Consider the following 24110-nt stretch of genomic DNA (forward strand, 5'->3'; position numbering starts at 1 on the left):
TTTCAGTCCCAAGGGACTTTCAGAACAAAACAATGGGGTGCCTCCTCTTCCAAATCTGGAAACAACAAGACACCTCCCTAGGGTAAGCAGTCTCAGTGACTTCCCTTTACACTTACCAAGCACTTACCTTTTAGCTGCCCCTTTGGGGGGAAAACTGGCTCTTCATGCAAGAAACTGGCAACTTATAACCCAGGACATATGGGTTTTAAATATAGTATCCCAGGGATACATATTTCATTTCCACACATTGCCAATTCCAAACGGATGGCCAGACCTGCCCCCAAATCAGTGGGCAGATGCCCAGAAACAAGTACTTTCCCTCATGAGCATGGGGGCTATTCAACCAGTACTAGAAGAGGAAAAGGGACAAGGTTTCTATTCAAGACTTTTCCTGGTACCCAGAAAAGACAAATCATGGCGTCCATTTCTGGACTTATCTAGTCTAAACACCTTCCTGGACATTCCAAAATTCAAGATGCTGATGCTTCAACAGTTACTTCCTATGCTAGGCAAAGATGCCTGGTTGGCAACTCTAGATTTAAAAGAGGCTTACCTGCATATCTCAATCAGGGAATCTTGCAGAAGATACCTCTGCTTCAAAGCAGGCTAGTTGCATTACCAGTTCTCTGCACTGCCCTTTGGCTTATCTACTGCGCCCAGGGTCTTTACAAAGTGCCTGGCTCCAGTGATTGCATTTTGCAGGCAAAGAAATATTCAAATATATCCATACCTGGACGATTGTCTAATTCAGGCAGAAAACAGGGACATTCTTCTAAAACATCTGGCATTTGTAAAAAGGGTTCTTACTTGTCTAGGGTACACTATAAATGAAAAGAAATCACAACTGGTACCCTACATTCCTGGGTGCAATCTTGAATACAACTGCCCATATGGCTTTCCTTACGCCAGAAAAGCAAATTCATTTAGTGACTTACTTCAAACAGGTGGCCACAAAAACCCTGCTATCTGCAAGACAAATACTGCAAGCCTTGGGGTTCATGGCCTCCTGCATTCTTTTAATTCCATATGCAAGACTGCATATGAGGAAACTTCAGTGGTACTTAAAAAGTTTATGGAGTCAACATTGTCACAGCCGGAAAACAATGATTCCTATCATACCTTGCCTGCAACTAGAGTTCCTATGGTGGGCAGAGGCCTGCCACCAAAACAAGGGACTGCCATTCACACCACCCCCTGCCACCCACACCCTAACTACAGACCCATCAGACTATGCTTGGGGGGGCACATCTGGCAGGGAAGTGCATTCAGAGCAAATGGAGCCCAAATCAAATGCACTTTCATATCAATCAAAAAGAAATGCTAGCCGAACAGAATGCACTGGCAGCTTTCAAGGACTACCTTCATCCAAAACAATTAATGATAAAGACAGACAACACCACGGTTATGTGGTACATAAACAAGCAGGGGGGTACACACTCCTACCCCCTTTGCAGACTAACCATGGCATTGTGGAACACGGCCTTGACCTATCAAGTACAACTACAAGCTCAATTCCTGCCAGAAAAGCTGAATACTCTGGCAGACGAACTAAGCAGAAATCTCATGGACCCACATGAATGGAGACTGGAACCATGGATTTTCAACATGTTGACATGCAAATGGGGTAGCCCAGACATAGATCTTTTTGCCTCACCCCAGCACTATCAGTTGGACAAATTTTGGACAAGAACTCATCACAAAAAAAGCCTGGAAAGTGGATGCTCTATCCTTCATCAGTCTATGCCTTTCCCCCTCTGCCTCTGCTCTCCAAAGTTCTACTAAAAGTCAAACAGGACAAACCAAAAATGATTTTGATTGCTCCAGACTGGCCTCGCCAACACTGGTACCCACTCCTGCGCAATGTATCACACCTTCCACCGTGGCACCTGCCTCAGACACCTTACTTACTGTCTCAGCAGAGCAACCAAATTCTGCACACTCAGCTCCAAACTTTGAATCTTGCAGCGTGGCTAATCACCTAAATTCACCCTTGGCATCCCTCAGCAAACCTGTGTTGGATGTCATTTTGGAGGCGAGAAGGCCTAGTACTAGAAAATTTTATGCTGACAAATGGAAAAGATTCTGTGCCTGGAATCAATCTCAAGAGATAAGCACAGCAGTGCCCAACATTCCTCAGATTTTACAATACTTAACTGAGATGCTTCACAAGGGCCTGTCCTTTTCTTCCATAAAAATCCATGCCTCAGCCATTTCAGCTCATTACAACACAGAGCCTCCCCTCTTCTCTCGTCCTCTGCTAAAGCAGTATCTCAGAGGGGCCAAACACTTAAGACCACCCAGGAGCGCTCCAACCCCTGCCTGGGACCTCCATTTTTGTATTGGAAAAGCTCAATCTCCCTCCTTTCGAGCCAGCTGCTACTGCAAACATAAAATTTCTCTCCTTGAAAACAGCATTTGTTTTAGCAGTCACTTCAGCTGGAAGGATGTCCGAATTACAGGCTGTTATGGCAGTGGAGCCTTTCATCATTTTTCATGCGGACAGGGTATCTCTCAGGACCAATCCATCCTTCATGCCTAAGGTCGTATCCAGTGTGGCTCTTAATAAGACCATTCATATGCCAACTTTCTTTCCCAATCCACAGAACAAGGGGTAGCGGATTCTGCATTCATTGGATGTACATAGACAACTTAGATTTTACTTAAACGAGACAAAATCTCAAAGAAAATCTGAACAACTGCTGGTGGTATTTGCTGCAGGGGCAGAGGGAAAGGCTATTTCAAAGCAAACAATTTCCAAATGGATAAGCCATTGTATTCGTTTCTGCTATATGCACCATGGAAAAACTATCCCTCAGGGGATCAGATCCCATTCCACCAGGGCTGCATCTACCTCTACAGTGTTTCTCAGAGGTGTTCCTACCAGGGACATTCTAGAAGCTGCTACCTGGAGCTCAGTTCATACGTTCACCAAGCATTACCATTTACCACTTTTCTCTAAATCTAGAGCTGGCTTTGCTACTGCTGTCCTGCAGGGCCTTATAGCTGCTCCTGATGCTGTATAATTCCCTCCACCCAACCATAGCTCTGGGAATCTACCCAAATGTAATGACTGCAACAGTGAAACACGAAAAACATAGTACAGTTGTGTACACCATAAATATAGATGTTCGAGTGTATTCACTGTTGCAGTCCAGGTTACCCTCCCTCCAACCCCCTATTTTTCTCTGGCTATACCTCTACTTTCTTTCACTATGCTTAAAAGCCCTTTTGATGTATTTGCTTTTGGGATTGGAGGTATATTTTTTGTGTTTTTAATTTTATTTGCTCCCCATTTGGGGGGCACCTGACATCTGGGGCAAGAAAAACTGATGTAATGGCGTCGGCTGCATGTTTTATACCCCCTGAAGTCATGGAAGAAGGGACAGGAACCAACGCAGGACCAAAGACTTTGTTAATCAGGCTGACTGAGGGCAACCTGCCAGCAGATTACCCAAATGTAATGACTGCAACAGTGAATACACTCGAACATCTACATTTATGTTAAGTGTACACAACTGTACTTTATCCTCCCAGTGAACGTCCCCCATTGTTGCCAGTGATGAGGATTGAGGCTCCTTGATTACTGGTCCAGTGGTGGGTCATCACAATATCCATCAGTAGTTTAAGGTTGCGAGCTTATGAGAACTAGATATATCTTGCTTTTATCTGTTGTATTAGCGATGTATGAATTTTGTATATGTCAGCATTATATTAGTAGTGTCTGTTTGAATTGATGTTTTAATCTTAATATTGTTTTAAGAAGTGAGTTTTAACATTGTATTTGGTCGTGCATACTTAATTCTTATACTGTTTCAAGTCAGTAAAGTCTTTGATCATGTGATTGCTGCTGGTTCTATAAATTCAGTTTAGATGGCTGTTTTAATTATCTGATGAAGTTTTGATACCTTAGATGAAAGTGTTTATCTTTTCCTGAATTAAGCCATTTTAGGAAACCATAGTGTTCTTTATTATATTTTCTCACGGTTTATAGTCATTTAGAAGAAAACTCTATTATAGCAATAGAGCAAAAAAGTAACAAAAGAAAGTCATGTGGAACAAAGAATCATTTGTTAAATAAGGTCATAATGGAGAATTGTAAAAAGGGGAAGCGTCTAAGTATGGCATAGATAGACTACAAAAAATCATTTGATAGCATCTCACATTCATGGATAACCGAGTGCTTAAAAATGTATAAGACACACAATACACTAATCAATTACATTGCAGTGACCATGAAACAGTGGCAAACCACTTTGCAGTTAAGCCATGATAAGGGATAAGTTATTATTCCAGGAATAAAAATTCAAAAGGGGATATTCCAGGGTGACTCTTTGTCCCCTGCTGCTCTTTTGTCTTGCCCTTAACCCATTAAGCTGTCTACTTAACAGATAAGGTTATGGCTACAATTTGGCTCATAGAAAACTAAAAAAAGTGTAAAGATTTCTCATCTTCTTTTTGTGGATGATTTAAAACTGTATAGTTATCAGATGAGGAACTGAAAACACAACTGCAAGTAGTCAATACTTTTTCAGATGGTACAAGAATGTTATTTTGTCTTGATAAATGTGGAAAAGAAACCTTTAAAGCAGAAAAGCTGCATCACCAAGAAAACATCAGCCTGGGACAAGATTGTGATATAAAAGAACATGAGCAAGAGGGAGTGTATAAATATTTGGGGAATTGATGAAGGATCAGCAGTAAGACATGATCAAAGGCGTATAAAACTTAGTAAGGGATATTTTAGAAGACTAAAATTAATACTGAAAAGAGTGCTGACATCTAGGAACAAAGTCCAAGCTATAAATCAATTTGCTCTTCCTGTCCTAACTTAAATTTCTGGAGTGATTGACTGGCCCCAAAAGGTGTTGGATCGGCTGGACAGGAAAACAAGAAGGATGCTTCATGCTTATCAAATGATTTATAAAAATCAGTGTATACAAAGACTGTCCTGCGGTCGTGGTGCTGCGGTAGCGTTGTCGCCTCACAGTAAGACGCTGTCCGGTTCGATTCTCAGCTAGAGCATCTTCTGCGTGGAGACATGCGTGAATGGACGTACCTTCGTTGAAGGTTGTGCGTCAGGCCTGGCAAGCCGGTACGTAAAAATCAACTGCCAATCATTAGCGGACTGGAGTTCTGCTGTGGCGACCCCTAACCGGGAAAAGCCGAAAGACACAAACAAGTGTATACAAAGACTATATAATCCCCATTCTGAAGGAGGTATGGGCCTCCTCGAAATTTATTACATGTATAGATCTGCAGTTGTAGGACTGCATACATATCTCCTGATGGCACAAGACCCAAACATAGCGAAAGTTTTAAAACATGAGGAGAATAAGTCTAAGATGACTTTTCTGCTTAGTTTAGCAGACGCATATTGGTGTCAAGCGGAATGGAAGTCAAAGCAGAAGTAGAATAAATCAGGCAGCAACTGAATGTTCCAAAAAACAAAAGAAAGAATAAAAGGTGAAGGGTCAGATGAGATTGCAAGAAATGTGTAAAAATGCATAAATACAGTTGCAAGTCAGAAAACTCTTGGAACATCCTCATGTTGATCAGGATGAAACGCAGGAATGGTTAAGGAGAGGTGAATTTAAACCAAAAGACGAAAGGTTAATATTGGTGGCCCAAGATAGCAGACTATGTACAAGCCGAGTTGTAAAGCCCATTGAACATGGGGAAGAAACAGGCAAATGTGGGTTTTGTAAAATAGAATTGGAAACAGTCTCACATCTTGTTGCTGGTTGCAATACACTAATGGCAGAAGGTTTTACTGAAATGAATAACAATGTGGCAAGACTGTTGCATTGGGGATTGTGCAAACATTATAACGCTATAATATTAAAGTAGATGAAAAACATTGGAAACATGAACCGCAAAGCATTATAGAAAAGATGAAGGTTATATCACATGGCATCACCCATTACCAACAGTTCCAAAAATAGATGCGAGAAAAACAGATATAGTAGTCCATGGAAAGAAGACAGAAATAGCATTGATCATTGAAATTGCTACAGCCAGTCACTACAGTGTCTTGCATACAGAGAGAGACAAAGTCATAAAGTACCAGGATTTGCAGGCTGAAATGAGGGCGATGTGAAAGAAGGATACCCAGACAGTTGCAATAGTAGTAAGAGCAAGGGGTCTTATAAAAAATAATTTACAATCGTACTTAGATATATTACTGATTTATGTGTGTGTGTGTGTGTGTGTATATATATATATATGTGTGTGTGTATATATATATATATATATATATATGTATATATATATATATATATATATAAAACTCAATATGAATTGCAGGAGGAGTCATTATTTGACACATTGCAGGTGCTGCAAAGAGCAGTGCTGGCTAACATCAAAGATTGAAACAATACTAATTTCATGAACTATAATCATACTTTGACTTAGGAGTGGGGTCCATTGCCATTATGGTATTAGAAACACAAAAGATTTGGAGAAATTAAAAAACAGAAACCATATTGTAAATTCCATTTTTGTGGGATATTAGTAGTATTAAGTCATCAGTGTACAGTATACAATGTATGTTGGGTAGGCATGATGGTAAGTCATAAATAATAAGTGAGAACAAATGTGTTCCAAGGACACAGCCCTGCAGTACACCTTTGGAGGTAGTGCCAAGGTCTGAGTTTTTTATTTGTGAGAACTGTAAAAGTTCTTTGACAGGTAGCTATCAAACCACTGTAATACTTGGGGTGCAAAAAACAATTATTTTAGTTTGTTCATAAGCAAAGTGTTATCAGCATTTTCAAGTGCACATTTAAGGTCTAAAAATATTTCTCCCATCAGGTCACAATTTTAAATATTATGATAGAGCCTGTCAGTCATTTTATATGGTGGTGGTACAGTATTTTAGTTTTAAGCTACTTCACCTGTTAGTTGGTATATCGTAGTTCATAATACATTTCAAGATTTTCTCATATACAGTTTCTCAAGGATTTTTGCCAATAGGCAGATATTTGCTATGGGTTTGTAATGATTAACTGAGGTGCGAGTGAGATATTTTATGGATGGGTGTTATAAGAGAATGGTTAAAGCTTAGTAGGATAATTGTAATTGTCAGAGTGAGGGTGAAATATGAGTGAGTGGTCCTGCTAGAATAAATTAACCAATTTCCAACAACCTAGAGTAAAGATAGTGAATGCATGAATTGTACATGCAATGTAAATTGTCTAGTACATTTTTAACTTATTTCCTGGTGATGGCTTTACATAGAAAGGGTGGATAGTCTAGGTACTAGTGCAGGGGGATTAATGATTTGGAAGATATTTATTAAATGCTTTATTTGGCAGTGTAGGTGATGGAGAAATGTGATTACCAAGATCATTTATTTGTTCAGTATGCATGATTTTTTGTTGTGTGCTTTGGGAAATAGTTTGTCTGTTCTGATTTTTTTTAATAGTTTGCCAGAACAATCTGGGATTGCCAATTTGCTTCTCATGACTGTGCCAAAGGAAAGCTGCTTTTGCAGCATTAATATCAATTCTTGTTACTATCCACAGTTTTAAGACTTGTATGCTTTTCTTGATAAGAAGGGTTGGCTTTCTAAGTAGACCATGCTTGAACTTTGTCATTGACCTTTTGCTTAAGTTCATGTGTAGCCCTCAATAACCTTTTCCCAGATTTACAATCCTGCCTAAGAGAAAAAAGACCATCTTGAATCAACATTAGGAGATTACATAATGTTTCTGGAGATACTTTGGGCTTATAAGTAAGATAAAGACTATGAACCAGTCTATCTGTATTAAGTCACTCAGCCGTGTATCATGTATACCATCAGCAATATTCCTGATAAGAGTAGTTTGAAAGACTGTTTTCAGTGTTTTTAGTGTCCATGTAATAAGCACTATAATTGAACTTTTTCCTGTGTTTTTGTTAGGTCTGGTTGCTTCTCAGGAGTAATCAATTGATAGTGCATTTAGGAATGCCATGCAACTTGATATTTAAGTCACCAAATATAGTCAGCTTTTTATGTTTTAGAGTATGGCAGTATTCTTTTAATGTGCCCTGGATGAGTTTTGTGGCAGAGAGATTTATATATTTGCAAGTAATATTTTAGTATGTCCATAATTGTCCATTTAGGATGATTATTTTAGGGTATTCTCTCTCATTGTGCTGTAGAGCCAGATTTATTATCTGCATATTGAAGGGAGCTTGCTTTATGAAGGGTGATATCCAGCTGCTTGTCCTCTTTTAACCAGGATTCAGTAATTGCTATTATTTTAATACTGTTACTTGTTTTCCAAGACTGTATATTGACTATTTATAGTTAATCCTGTCAGTGTTCATATAGGCTATTGAAAGATCTTAGATTGGATTATTGGGTGTGATTTGAGTCCCAACTGGTGGGCCCGGTAGGTTCAGTGTTTTTGGATTGTAAGATTAATATCATAATGAAGAATTAAATATTTCTGGACTTTAACAAAGGGAAATGTACTGGGAGTTGTTGTGCAGTAACCTGAGGACAGTATCTGTTTAGAGCTGGGATGTAATAAAGGAATTTCTGCTACTACAAAGGAATCTGAACATAGCAAGCATGTTTTACTGAAAAAATATTGGACTGATGGATTGAGTAACCATTTGGGGGTGAAGTCCAGTTTTTTAAGAATATTATTATTCTAAGCAGGAATAAGCTTATAAGAAGTGCAACATGGAACATGTTTGCAAAGATGAAAAACAGGAAGTTTGACAGTTACAGCAGAAGTAAGAAGATTTGTATAACTCTGAAAGATTGAGCTTGAAGTGGTGTGTGAATAAAAAGTGATTTTGTCTATAGGAGTGGTCAGAAAGTATAAAGGATAATGATGTATGTGATGGACAGGGTGGAACAACAGGAAATCATGTTTATAGGAGTGGTCAGAAAGTGTAAAGAATATGATGTATGGGATGGACAGGGTGGGACAACAGGAAATGATGTTTATCTGTGGGAGTCATCAGAACATATTAAAGAAATTAAGTATTGGGTGGGTAGAAATGGTATGAGAGCAGAAGGGACATGTCAGTGGGGAGTAGTCTGTAATTATAAAGCTAGTGATGTATATGGTGGGTGTGGAAGTGAAGCACAACTGAGCTGGGCTAACAGTGGAAGGCTTTGCAGCTGTAGCAGAAAAAAAAGAAAAAAGCATGTACTGATGCCTGCAGTGAGGTAAAGCAAAGCAGTAACAGAGTGATTAAGTATCACTTAGCAAATAGTTTGTACACATTAAAAAAGTAGTTTTAAAGTATCTGGTTTACTAATAGGTCTACAATTAGAAGAGTTTTTGTTACCAAGGTGTGTGTAAATTATTGAGTTTCAGCATTGGCTGTCAAGATTTGGAATAACCACTAAAAGATAAACCAAAGATTAATTACTACAGTAAAATGGAGGGATGATAATAGAAAATAAACAGAATTCAGAGTGGGGAATACGCTCACAGACACCAATAGTCTGACTGTTATTCTGACGGTGGGGAGGGGGTAGAACTGAGCACAGCAGAAAGTGAAAAGTCTCTTGCACAGAATCTGCACAGCTAGGAAGGAACACCACAATATCTGTTTTAATGTCTTTTGAGTAACTCCTGCAGATAGTCACAGCAAGCAGGCTGATATTTTGTCATTTGTTACTTTTTATGTTGTAAACTATGTGTGTGTGTGGGGGGAGGCAGTAAGTATTCAGCAATATAGCAGAGGTTTTATGTAAAAGTGCTTGAAACTCAACACAGGAGTGTACAGGTTGAATGAATGCCTCACACCTAACACTGAACCAGATGGCACAGCTGGTTAACTAATAAATCAAGTGCACTGTGGTAGTGGTACTCAAGGCAGTATGTGACTAATCAAAATGTAAGCCTGTTTGGTGAAGGATCTAGAAAGCACAGTGCTTTACTAAAAAACTATCAGCTACTAAAACTTTTTTTAGGATGTTGACCCAGCAGCAAATAATATACCACAGGTTTACCTTAGTGAACACTGTACAGTGTCTGTCTTGCTAGTATGATGCATAAAGGTTTCATTTCAAAAGATCTAACATTAATGGAAAATATTTAAAGAAGTTCACCAAATGTATTACTGAATGCCAAAATTTATGTTGTGAAGAACATTTGAAGAGGCTTTTGTTATATCCCATAAATTATCGTTGGTTATATGGAAGGTTGTCTGGCATATAATGCGGTGCATGATGAAGAATCTGCATTATTGTTAAACATTGAAATGTTGCCATCTTGTAAATCATCAAGAGGAAAAGATACATTCCTGACTCCAAATTGTAAAACTGCTACTAAGGCCAAATTTGTAACACAATTGTTAGTGAGATCTTGGAGTAGGCTACCTCTAAATGTAAGATGTTGTCCAACACTTGATGCATTTAAGAAGTCGTTAGACTCTTTGTTTAGAAACAGTATGTATTCTGGAAATGTGGACCTGTGTATTAATGGTCTTCAACCTTAACATAGTATAAACAACCTATGAATATACCAGTCTGCTAACTTTAAGCAGGTTAAATCACATACCTTATCAGTAAGTAAAGCAGTCATTGGCAGCAAGAAATACTGCAGTGAAATTCTGGTAATTTTAAACTGCTTGAAATCACTCACAGTACCTTTTCTTAATGCAGTCATACAAAATAAGAAACATTTCTATGAGTATCTGCAATAACAGGCAAATCTGATTTATCCAGCTATTTAAAAGCATACGTGAAAGCTACCAGTTAATCAGTTAAACCAGGACATACTCATAAAGTATTCAAAAATAGAATATAAGCAAGAGAAAAATATGTATGTAACATTTCAGACAGTGAACCTACGGAGAGGTGTGGAGAGCTGTAAGGAACCGATACTAGGTGGCTGTTAAGCGGTGAGGAGTGGCCAATGAGGAACAAGGCAATATTACTGGAAAGAGGACGGGAGGTGATGGTGTCAGCAGATATGTCAAATGCTGGAGCTGGCTAGTTCAGGAAGACTATGTAGTTGTAACAAAAAAAAAATCTATGCCCTTAGTGGGGTACAACAAAGCAATAGCAAACTGACTGAGGAGGTATCATTTAACAATATAGTTGCTGCACATAAAAAAAAACAGTATTGACTGCCTGACATGGTATAATATGGGAACACAAAAACAAAGAAAGCTTTTGTTATCAAAATGTGTCTAAATTATTGAGCCTGAGCAGTGCTTGTCATGATTAGGAATAAACCGTAAAGGATAAGCCAAAGATGGAGAGCTGTTGTAGTAAAGTGGAGAGGTCAGTAACAGTATTAAAAAAAAAAGAAGAAGCTGAACAGCATTCAAAATGGGGTTGGAGGTCACAGGTATCTATAGACCAACTGCTATTCTGACAGTGGGGTTGGGATCGAACTGTACACAATAGAAAGTGAAAAATCCCTTACGTTAAAATTGCACTCCTCAGGAAAGGATGGCACAATGTTTGTTTTAATGCCCTTTATTCTTTAAGTAACTTCTGCAGATAGTTACAGCGAACTGGCTAATCTTTTCTCTTTAGTTGCTTTGTATTTTGTTAACAATGGAAGGAAAATGCTAGGAGGAGTAAGGAAACGTACCCTAGGTCACTGTTATAAGGGGAGACATCTTCTAACATAGTTATCAGTGGTACAGCCTTTAGCATTGTTTGTAGACAACAAACTGTGCACAACAGGAAGACAAGGTGCTGGATCAAAATCTCAAATTCCATATTCTGATAGTTTGGAAGATTTTGTGTATAGTTCTCATACCCGTCTTTTTGTGCTGAGTTGTCTTTATATTAAAAAAGCTGCAAAGCTTGAAAGTATGAGCTATTCAGACAAGAACTGACATAATATTCTGGTTCTTACATATTATTTATAGGTGACTGTACCTGGTCTCTAATGCAGTGTCTGATCCACTTCTGACTGAAAGTCTTCATCTGGAACATGCTGCTGTGGGAGCTAACATGAGATCATGGAACTGAATACTAGAAATAAACATCAATAAAATGACGGCTACATTATACATCACCTTCCAAGATTGTGGAATAAGCTTCCCCTTGCTAGCAGAAGTCATAGATGTAGATATAACTATAAATATAGATTGTTAATAATATTGACACAGATAAAGTTGCAGCATTCGGAATCATAGCTAGGACATCTGGTACCCGGGCAGTTCCCCAGACTGACACCTCCCACAACCCAAACTTGAAGACTGAAAAGAAAAAAGTTCCTAACTTCAACTGCAAATGTAGTATTGCCGTTCATTTATGAAGCTGAAGTATTATTTCAGCTTTGTAAATGAACATCAGTACTGCACTTGTGCCCTGTTGATTTCCTGCAGGTTCTCTGTCTCCTTTCAACTTTCACCCAGTGTAACTGCCCCCTTCTTTCCTGTTACAGCCCTGAGAGCAGTCGATCTTTATGAGGGCCTATAGGTCATAAGCACGGCTTTTGATCCTATTACCTGTCATAACGAACGTGATTTTCTTACTGTTCTGACTGGACAGATGATAATCCTACTTCTAGTTTACTACCCCACATTGTACAGTACCTTGTGATTCTGTTTAATGCTGACCTTGCCTACTGTTTCACAAAAGTACATCATAGTGATTTCTGCTTTCTTGCCCGTAAGATACCTATAATCTCTAATTTGACTGTGAAACAGTTTTTAAAAGTGGTTTTGCAGTTTATGCCTCTTAGACATGTTCTAGCTAATTAACACTTAATCTTGTTAATGATAAATTAACTTTGCCAGGTTTGAGGTGGATATTGCCCAGCATCTGGGCTTTTGTTAATCTCATGATATCTAAAAGTCTCATGATATCTTCTTCTGGGATATATGTCTTTTAAAATGTTTCTTTCACCTTTAGAGAGTTTTTTTCTGATATAGTAATGCATTCCCCATCAGTGAACATTATGGATAATATTTTCAGCTTGAAGAAATCCTTGTGCTTAGTTGATTTAGTTTGCCTAGTAGAGGAAAGCAGAAAGTTTGGTTTACTGGCTGGCATTCCCAGATATCTGCTAACTGCTTCAATGATGGCAAGCATTTGTGTTTCTTGGTGGTGATCACAGGTCCCTCCCTCACTGATTCAAATAGTTATTTGGTTATTGGTTATTAGACCCAGATGTCTACCTCACTGAAGGACTGCATTAATGCATTTTGTTTACCAGGTTGCTGCCCGGTATTGCTTCACCTACAGAAAATATTGCTGTATTTGTTACCTCCAGGTAACAAAACATATCACCAGCTTAGCAGCAGTCCCCAGCATCTGCTTGCTAATGTCTCTGTGACTATCATCTACTTTTCTGTATTTAGCAATTATAGTAGAACTATGCAACAGTTCCCAAGTGCTTGCCTTTCACATTGACTTAGCAATTATAGTAGAACTATGCAACAGTTCCCAAGTGCTTGCCTTTCATATTGACTTCATTAAGATAAGTAGCTCAGGTAGAGCCTCCAGAATAGGTGTTGGCTTCCAGACGATGGCCATGAGAGTACTTCCCATCCAGTTTTGGTAATTCAGTTGCACTTGTAGTTTTAGTGTTTCAGAGGTTATTTCCTGGGGTCATTTAGGCTGCATTATTTCACTTGTGGTTGCCAGAGTTTTCAGCTTGTCTTTCAGGGCAAAACCACCCCTATACACATGCACTCTTTATTCTTCATGTTTCTGTAGAGCCAGATGCCTGTTGAGTACATTTGTTTCTGAGAACGATGGTACTTAGATTCTTTCTGCTTCAGAACTGCATACCAGAATTTAGTCCTTTCAGACACTTTCCTGTGAAGTTGCAGACATTTGTCTACTGAGTTTAAAACCGTCAGTGAACATGTTACTGAAATGCTCAGCCTGCTGTTTATGTTAGACCAGTACTGGTTTTGCTTTCTGATGCATAAATCAAACCTTTATGTTTGTCCTATGACTGAATCAGTTGGGAGACTTATGAACAGGTCATCAGTTCACAAGTGTGTGTGTATGAGAGCTATACATTCGACTGAATGCTCATTTTGCTGAACAGACTGAGCCATGGCATTTCTGTTTGAATGTTCATTTTATCACAGAATTTAAGTATTTGGTTATGTGAGATCACATTACAGTTGAGTTGGAGAACTTGTCCTTTCCCTACTTGGTGTACACTCAAAGCTGGTATATTTTAGTAGCTAGGGTGTGGAGGAGATATTTTTTTTTGTCAGTGAGTTCTGCTTTGATTGCTGTTTTTGATATTTGTTTTCATTTGATGTGTTTTGCAAAACATAATAAATATTTTATGTGTATGTGGATATATTTTTATGGGAATACGTAGTTTTGCATACTGACACGTGTGTGTGTGTGTGTGTGTGTGTGTGTGTGTATATATATATATATATATATATATCTATATATATATGGGATCCATACAGATGCTCGACTGCATCTTTCACCGAATCCCAATTTGGTTAGCATACTTCCGGGAAAGTGCTGTTCACCGAAGCAGCACTTCCGCGTAAGTATGCTTGTTGTTCTGGTCATACTATGGTGCGGTAAGGGAAAATTCCCTTTTCCCCCACTGTAGTGCGACCTCTGAGTGAGACTGTTAAATTGGGGGTGTGTGGGGGTCACAGTCCCCCACATCGGGGGGTGTAGGGGGGGTTTGCCTCCCTGCATTCAAGTAGTTGTGTTTTTTTTTAACATACTTTAACGAAAGCGCTTTTTCGATGAAAGCGCTTTCGTTAAAGTGTGTTCGATGGTATTGGATTCGGGCTTTTGAACTTTCGTTCAAAAGTCCTAGATCCATATATATATATATATATATATTCTTTGTATTATATATACAGTAGCTAACTATCTGAACATTAATGGCAAGCTGGGCACATAATTCTTGTATTTTGTGCTGCTGAATTGTATGAGAACAGTACTCCATACTCCATCAGAGATCACCTACAGTGGTAAATCCTGCTTTGCCTACCAGTGGGCCCCAGTCTAAGTTATTTTCTCATTAGTACAGAAGGCCTCAGTTTCCTTCATTTTTGGCTATTACACAGGACAAAACCAGCTGTTTAGTTTTAACTGACACTTTTACCTTGAATTTCCATGGTAATATCCCACTTAAAGTTATTTTGGCGTGCCTATTTATTTTCTGTACGGACCAGCCTCCATGTGTTTATAGGTTGATAGAGCTATTGTGTATGCATTCTTTAAATAGATAATGCATCTTATAAGATGGCTGAATCCTGGTCTTGTAACATCAACTGAATGAGTGCCTGTTAGGCATCTTCATTTGTTTGCCTGTGATGGAATGAACTGCACCCTTGTTTGACACTTATGTGCAGACACAAGGCATGTAGGACATTCTAACATAAGAGAATTTTTTTTAACGAAACAAGGTCATTGGATATTTTCGGACTACAGGAGTTCACTTGGCATCTTACTGTTGAACCATACAGTACTGGTCAGCCCCATTCTCTGATCTTCCTTGGTCAGGGATTTAGAAGCTGTGGCACTGTCACATTTATGAGGTACCTTATATCAAGATTGTATATGATGATGTCTTTCCATATCACTGTTGCAGTATTCTTTACATAAGGGATTTCCTGCTAATGGTAGCCCAACATCCAGCCAGTATACCAAAGCCTTAGGAATATGTACATGGCTTCCGTCATACATATGCTCCCTGCACAAGGCATAGGGTATAAAGGTGATGCATGGATGTACATACCGCAGAACTCCTTTGCTGCCAGTCTTAATGCCATCATTGATTGTCGGTCTGAATGCTTCTTCTTCTTAGCTGGTTACCGAGCCTTATTTCAGATAAAGTGCCCCATTGGGGTCTCTCTTTATCTATTTTTACTTTTATTTTTATGAGTTTACAAGTCATCCCGAAAGGAAAAACCATAGTGTGGGAGGCAGATTCCCCATAAAGATTGTCATGAGCAGTGTCTCGTTTTCTGTTAAGGTCCTTCTCACAACCCCGTTTCTCCTCCTTGCTGATTTACCTGGAGAACCAGTGTCTTAAATTGTTGGCGTAAGGTGCTATGGCAGAATCTTCATGTCCCAAAGGTCAGCTGCCTGCCAAGAAAGACAACAAAAAGCACGTCTGATTCGGCTGCTTTCCCCAGACATCTCTCTTAAGGCTAGTGAAAGCCTAGAGGATCACACGGTTGTTATCTTGGATTTCTCTGTCGTGACCATATTGGTGGCTGGCATTGAACTGACTTCTCGTATGTCCTCAGAAGCTCTGTAAAGTCCACTCCAGATGTTGAGGGGGAAAAGGGGCTGATTATTTCTAAGGGACCGAGGGGGATACTGCAAATCTTAGTTTGGGAGGAGATTCCTACTTTGTTGGTTGAGTGTAGACAAGGGTCTGAACCTCCTAGGATTTTTAGACCAGATGTCCCTCAAAAGAAAAAAAAAAACAAGAATGTTCCCCCTGCACCTAAAGATCTTCAGCATGAATAGCAGAATTTTACCCAGTAGTTGTTTAATGCCTTAATGGCCTTAAAGCCTCCCCAATGAGTTTCTTTGCTTGCTCCCCCCTTGGTCCTCTACTCCCCTTAATAAGACCAAAAAGCAGTACTCCTCTGAAGATGATTTGGACTCTGGTGAAAAGTCTTTGGCATATTCCTTTCAAATCCCTTTTCCATTGGATTATGGATCTGAGGAGAAATATTCTATTAGTTCACTCTCCCTTGGAAGAACTCTCTCCGTTGGGGACACTATTTCTCGCATGATGGAATGTTTCAAATGGGACTGTTCTCAGGTTTCTGATGTTCAAAAGAGGTATTATGAACTCATCCAGATGGAGTCTCCTAAGCCTTCTGCTGTACCTTCAGTCTTAGCTGCCCTTCTAGATGCCTTTTCAGCAGCTTCTGTAGCCCCTGATTCTTAACCTCTAGCCCCTAAGAAACCTGATAGATCTTACAAAGTGCCTGATGATTGTCAATTCTTGTATAAATGTCCTTCTGTTGATCATTTGTAGTGTCTGTTTCTTCTAAACTTTTGCCTTTTACTAAACTATTTCCTTTAGATAAGGACAGTAAAGCTTTGGAACGTTTAGGCGGAAAGGTGTATACTGCTACCACCCTGTTTTTTTTGGGTATTAATTACCAAACTGACATGACCTGGTATGTTTTAGCCCTTCTTTCGCAAGATTCTCAGGCAATCTTTGACCTCCCTTATTCGGAGGAAAAGGTGTCAGCCCTTTCTCTACTGTGTTCTACCTCTCAAGTGGGTCTCCATTCTATTAAATATAGTTGCAGCTGATGCTTCCTTTGGGGCAGCTGCCTTTGGTTCTGTTTTGTGACAACTTCATCTGTAGCCCTTACCTGATGATATTAAGGCTAAGTTGTTAGATGCTTTTCTTGATAATAAGTGCCTTTTTGGTTCTGCTGCTGCTGAGCTTTTTAAGTCCTTCCAGGATAAAGGCAACTTCTTGCAGGAATTGAAACATATTTTTGTGTCTCCTAAGTTCCAGCAGAATTATCCATCCAAATCTGCTTTTGTATTGTAGACAGCCTTGCCCTCCTACTAAAGGTATTAAAAGTTCTAGGTGTGTATCTCCTGCTAAGTCTTCTCAGAAGCCTCCTTTTCAATACAAACCAGGTTCTATCTGACAGTTTGCCTACCCTTTCCTTGGGTCAGATTCCCTTGCCCCCTCTTCTTTCCCTGTCCATTGCCAGTTGGTTAAGGATTACTCAAGACTCTGGTTCTGTCCCTTATCTGCCAGGATACTTCATGGTGAGGAAATCCCTTCCTCCTTTTCTGGGAATCTGTCAACCTCCTCAGGAAGAGCTTCCTTTCTTTCCAGAACTGCTTCAGGGTCTTTTGGCTCAGGGCCCTATTCAAGTCAGGGCCCCTGCCCAGGAAGGGAAGGGGTTTTATTCCAGGATGTTTCTGGTTCCCAGGAAGGAAGCCACCTGGAGACCAATTCTGGATCGTTTTCAGCTCAACACCTTTCTGAAGGTATTCATTCCCTCCCTCCTCCGCCTGCTCTGCCCTATTCCTTCTTTCTTCCTGGTCTGGAATTCTTTTCCTTTTTCTACTTATGGATGCACATATTCCTCTTAGTTCTAGGAATATTTGTTCCCCCTGGGGCTTTTCAGTTCTGACACATTAGGTCACCTTTATTCCCTATGCCTTAAGCGAAGAGCATATGTGTGACGTACAATGTCTATGTATTCCTAAGGTTTTGGTATACTATCTGGTCGTTGGGCTGTCCTTGGCAGGGAATTCTTTATGTAAAGAATACTCTAACAGTGAAGAGAAGGATATCTGCTGTTATGACAAGGTTTTACCCAACTGTAATATCGCCAGAATAATCTGCAACATGCATTGGCCACAGCACAGATCTAGTGCATAAATCAGCTGGAAAGCATTTCCCTACCTATAGGCATGCTGTATTGTTCGTTTACTCCAGTCCTTATAAGCAGCCTTTTTCTTTATCTCCTCCATCTTCATCAAGAAAGTGTATGTAACCACAGCTTTAGTTTCTAAAAAGTTAAGTCGATAGAACTGGCTTATGTTTGCTGTTTTTCATTACAATTCGTGGTTTCTCTTGTGAAATCTGTTTTTGGTGTGTGCTTGGCTTGTCAAGTATTTTAATTCATTCCAATTATTTCATATTTAAAATGTTTCTCACACTGCATTTTGTGTCCCTTGCATTTTAAAGTTATACTTCAATTCATGTGACATTATGAGTTTTTGTTTGGGCACACACTACTGTGTGGTGTAGATTATGTGACTTGATAATTAATCTAATCAAACTAATCCTGTTCATGTTGAGCCCCAAAAGATGTAAAAAGTCTGGACCTTGTTTTAATTCATCATAAAATGTGTCTGCCTTCCATTTATATTTGCTGTCTTATCTAGTAAGAATGTATTTTGGGCTTTTCTGACACAACAAATTATGTGAGTAAGCACAAGAAATGCATGAAAAACTATAAGCTGTGTGTTATGGAGGACAGTAAAGAAATATTTGTTTTACTTTTTTCCTTAATCTTGCATGAGAGAACTTGTAAGCCTCATTCTGTAGAGAACTGTAAGCTTCATTCTGTAGTTTGTCTTCAGAAGCCTAGAAGGTCTTTCACGCTTGTTATTTGGTGTCTTATTACCGCTGACATAGTACATGACTTAGCTGTATGTGTCTATAGAAAATTGTACAGAAGGTTTAAGAACATTTGTTTGTACTCGGACTGTGATCTTGCACAGTAGTCCTGATTTAAGCCATTCAGTGTTTGATAGAGTCTCAAAGGTACATGTTTATGGTTGCAGTCCTCTTCCAGGACTTCCATTCATTGATTTGTCTGTTTTGGGAATTTGAGGAGAAACGTGCAGTGCGTGGTTTGTTTCATCTTTCTAGGTGCACCTCTGAAATCAGGCACAGTATGCTACCTGTTTATCAGATTTTTCTTGTTATTTCAAGAGAATAAAATCTTTTTTTGTACTCTGTTAGGACTGTGATTTTTGTTTTAAATCCAATCTCAGGACACTCAGTGGTTGGCTTTTTATGACTTCTGCTAAACAGAAATGATTTAAAGATATTTCTCTTATTTTTACAATAATTCACTAAACATCTGTTTCCTGTGTTTAGATGTTATAGTTCTTTGAGATTAGTACAAAATGGGAAACGTCTACAAATATTTTACATCGCTAAAGCCTATGCCTATGACTTCTATCTTTACTTAATAGGTGAATTGATAAGCAGTTCCTGGCTGCACCAAATATAATGAGAAACTACAAACACACCCATGTGGTGGAATATAAATTGTATAACACGTGAAGGAAAATAACGTAATATTTATAAGCGGTTACATTCTACCTAGATTAAGAACACATTTATGCAAACTAGTAAAAAACTTAGGAAACTTTAAGGAAGCTCATAGTGGCATATGAACTTAAAATACCCACAAAAACAAAAATAAGTGCAAATATTTATGTATGTATGTCAGAAAATTAAGAACTAACACCCAGCAATGTTTGAAGCTAGCCTGCAATATCACTGCCTATGCTGACCCAAAGGAAACCATTAATATCCTAGCTAAAAAAATGAGTGCAAAGTTTACTCTGCCCACATTTATAACTATTTGACAGACCCTGCAAATACCCTTTAACTGTTATGAAACAAGTCCTCTCAGCCCTCTTAGAAGTAAAGAACACCTCATGTGTAGTCCCTAGCCCCCGATACTGTACCAGGGGGCCTGATTATCAACACCTCTTTAAGCTAAGTCTCTCCATTGGTTACATTCCTGAAGCCTAGAAAATAGCCATTGTAATGCTGTTGCAGAAAGGTGGCACAACCACAAACCTTGATAATTGGTAATTAGAATCACTACTCTACTCATTAATCTGGACATTGTTTTTTTTTTTTTTAACTGTGGACCCTCATCAATTTGTCTTTTTCAAAGAGAGGTTCTGCTTCTTCTACCTCATTAATTTCATTGAAAAGGTCAGCACAACAGTGCATAACAGTTAACATGGTACATACAACATATCTGAACCTGGTCTAGGTCTTTGGCATTATTCCCCATGCAGGTATTATTGAGAGGATTGTAAGTCTAAATGTAAAGCCTTATGTTGTGGACTGGATAGCTGAATGGTTGTCTGATAGAACTAGTGTGCTTAGAGTGACACGTGTCACTTCTGAAAGCAAAAATGCTACCAGTGGTATACCATAGGGCTCAGTGATGGGCCCTCTTCTATTTGGCATGTACTTCTCAGACCTTCAGACTAACTTTCCTGGCCAATGGTTATCTAAATTTGCAGAAGACTGTAAATGGGGTGTTATTTGATCTACCAGTGACTCACTCTTGCAGTGACCCACAATTGTTCCAGCATGAGTTAGTTAAGAAAAGGTGTAAGGACAAGGTCTCACATTAATTATGAAAATGTGTAGCATAGTTCATTCTGGTAAACAAACCATCTTCACATAGCATATATGTGACACACCCCTCCAGTCAGACACTTCTATTGATAATTCCTTATTTTTTTACCATAATGACTCCAGTGTAGTTTGGAAAGCCTTCTATCTGGCTCATCAGATTTCCAAAGGCATTTCTTCTAGATCCAAAAAAAAGTCTTAATTCCCCTTTACTCAATTAGCATGGGATCCTTTATTGAATAGAGTGCCTCTGTTGACATGTATTTGTCTAAATGTATTACTCATCTTGTAAGACCTCAGAGATTCCTAATAAAAAACATCAGTGGTCTCGAAAATCGTAAGTTACCAGGACAAACTGGCAGCCCTTTCTCTGTAATCATTCTCTTATAAACACCTCTATGAGGAACTGTGTCCAGTTTTTTGAGCCATAAAATCCAACCATCTTTGACCTTCTATTCCTTTGCAGAACAATGGTTCCCCAAATAGCTTAATTAAAGGCACTAAATCTTCATCAGCAGATAAACTCTGTGCATTGGCATGAGTCATATTCAATGGATCCCACTTCTGAAACAAACTACCACTACATGTCAGACAGAATAGCACCCTTGCCACCTTCAAGGTAAACCTAGATAATTGAATGGGTAGTCTCAATTTCTTTCATAGTCTATCTTGTCTTGCACATGTTCTTCGTGTTTCACTGTTGCAGTCATCACATTTGGGTTATTTGCCTGCAGGTAGCCCTCAGCCGGCCTGAATACCAGAGTTTTGGATTCCTGCATTGGATGCTGTCTCTTCTTCCATGACGTCAGGCCATCAGTGGTATAAAACATGCAGTCGACGCCATTACATCAGTCTTTCTTGCCGTGCGATGCCCGAAGCAGAAGTAATTCGCAGGTGCCGGTCGGCTGACTCCTGCAATTTTCATTTTCGAGTTTCAGAACCGAAGTCGTCAAAAAAGATAAGTACCCGGTTGGGGATCTTTTTTCTTGCTCCAACCGATGTCAGTAACAGTTAACATTTGTCTTACCTGTGGAAAGCAAATACCTTATAAAGATTTTCATTTGTACTGCATCCCTTGCTTAAGCCCAGACCACAACGTCCCTTGCTGTCGGTTTTGTGCCTTGTTCAACCCACAAACTATTTGTTGTCGGGCTATCTTTGCAGCAAATTATTTTGGTACTCTGTATTAGTACTCCGAAATGGCTTCATTAAGCCATCCGACTACCGATCTTCCGAAAAAACGTAGAGATAAAGACAGAGACAGACTGCATAGGTCCAAAACTACCGATGACGCTTCCATTAAGCTAGTTGCCAGTCCACCGGTACTCAGTGAGGTGCTTTCTCAGCCCCTGATACCTGATACCTGCTACCTCAGATGCGCAGGCCTCTACTGAGACCCATTCGGAGTCCAGTATGCCGCGAGATGCTTCTTCGACAATGGAACCTGCGGATGGCTCTACCTTGGATTGGTCCGGAGGCACTGGCTTCTGAGGGTGTATTCAGGCCTACAGACTTGCATTTTAAACTGATGGCATCTTGTTCATCCAGGCCTAAAACACGATACACGCCTAGAAAACCGATGTCCAAACTGCATGCTCAGGCTCATATTCCTAAAAAACAAATGCGTAGAATGGCCGAAGACCTTATTACATTAATTAGGGGAAGCCAGCCTTCCCCGTCTAAGAGACCTAGAATTGAATTTCCTTCTGATTCTTCTGATCAGGAATCTGATACTTCTGTTCCTTCTGATGACCAGGATTTGCCCTTATCTACCTATGAGGATTCTGATGCAGAGGATTCCATTCCCTCTGCTTCCCCTCCAGACGATGTTTCTTTTGGTGAAATCTTACACACTCTTAGGGAGCATTTCCGCTGGGAAAGTCAAGATTACTCTGACTCCAAAAAGAGGCTTAGGGAATTCTTACTCCTTCCTCAACACAGGCCTTTAGCTATCCCTCCTGTTCTGGACATTGTAGATAATGCTTTCTTGGAATCTAGCCTTTCCCCAGACACTTTACCTCCAGCTCCCAGAAAACCTGACTGGTATTACAGAGCACCTGACTCTCACAAGTTCCCGTTCAAGAATCCTACTGCGGATCCAGAGACCATTTCCCAAGGACCAAAGGGCATTAAGGCTACTGCTGCCAAAAATCCTACCCCTTCTGATAGAGATTCTAGAGCCATGGACAGATGGGATAAGAAGGTATACACTTCTGCTACTTTGGCCATTAGGGCTTTAAATTGCCAGTTTCATATGTTGAAGTACCAGCAGCATATTATGGGACTACTTGGAACAAAAAATTATGTTGATTCCTGACTGTGCTGAACACAAAGAATTACAGGATTTAATGCCTTCTGCAGAACAAGTTGGTAAACATACTTTGCAATGTAGTTTTGACTCTTTAGAAGCATCTTGCAGGGCTTATGAGACTGGGTCTGTACTTAGAAGGCATGCTTGGCTTAAGGAGCAAAACTTGCCAGATCATGTTAAAGCTAAATTATTGGATGCTCCCTTAAACCAAGACCGGCTGTTTGGCAACAAAGCAGACGTGTTCCTCAAAAGGATGGAGGAAAAAGCTAAATCTATGCAAACTGTTAAAGATTTCCTACAGGTTACAGCCTCCCAGATTTAGTAGGCATTGGCCTTCTAAGAATTGGTCCTTTCCAGTCTCTTCCAGGCCTTCTCAGTCCAAACCCAGGAACAGCAGACTACCCAGGTTACAGTCTCAGGCTGCACACAGGCCTAAACAGTGGGGGGCTCCGACTTCCAAAGCAGGGAGTAGTAAACCACCCCCCTACAGAAAAATGGCGCAATGACTTACCCTTAGCCCTTCCAAGCCCTGCTCAATTGCCTGCTCCCTTAAGAGGAAAACTCGCCCTGCATGCAAAAACCTGGGAACTCATTACCCAGGACAAATGGGCTTTAAATATAGTTTCCCAAGGATACAGATTCCACTTCCATACCCTACCAACCCCAAGCAGTTGGCCAGACCTACCCCCAAATCAGTGGGCGGAGGCCCAACAGCAGGTTCTCGCTCTTCTAAGTATCAGGGCTATTCAACCTGTGCCAGCAGAAGAAAGGGAACAAGAGTTTTATTCCAGACGTTTCCTGGTACCCAGAAAAGACAGCTCCTCGCGTCCTATCCTGGACCTCTCTATTCTAAACACCTTCCTGGTAATCCCAAAATTCAAAATGCTAACACTTCAACAGCTGCTTCCTATGCTAGGCAAAGATGCCTGCTTGTCAACCTTAAACTTAAAGGAAGCTTACCTGCACATTCCAGTAAGGGAATCTTGCAGGAG

General features: G+C 39.7%; 1 protein-coding gene across 1 annotated transcript in view; it reads left to right on the plus strand.

Annotated features, from left to right (window-relative positions):
• Positions 1–24110, plus strand: part of LOC122792351 (aprataxin and PNK-like factor) — a 637979-nt gene that overhangs the window by 85615 nt on the left and 528254 nt on the right. The window lies entirely within an intron of this gene.

The sequence above is a fragment of the Protopterus annectens genome, chromosome 1.part2 (genome assembly GCF_019279795.1).
Source record: "Protopterus annectens isolate FY-2018-M chromosome 1.part2, PAN1.0, whole genome shotgun sequence".
Lineage (NCBI taxonomy): Eukaryota > Metazoa > Chordata > Ceratodontiformes > Protopteridae > Protopterus > Protopterus annectens.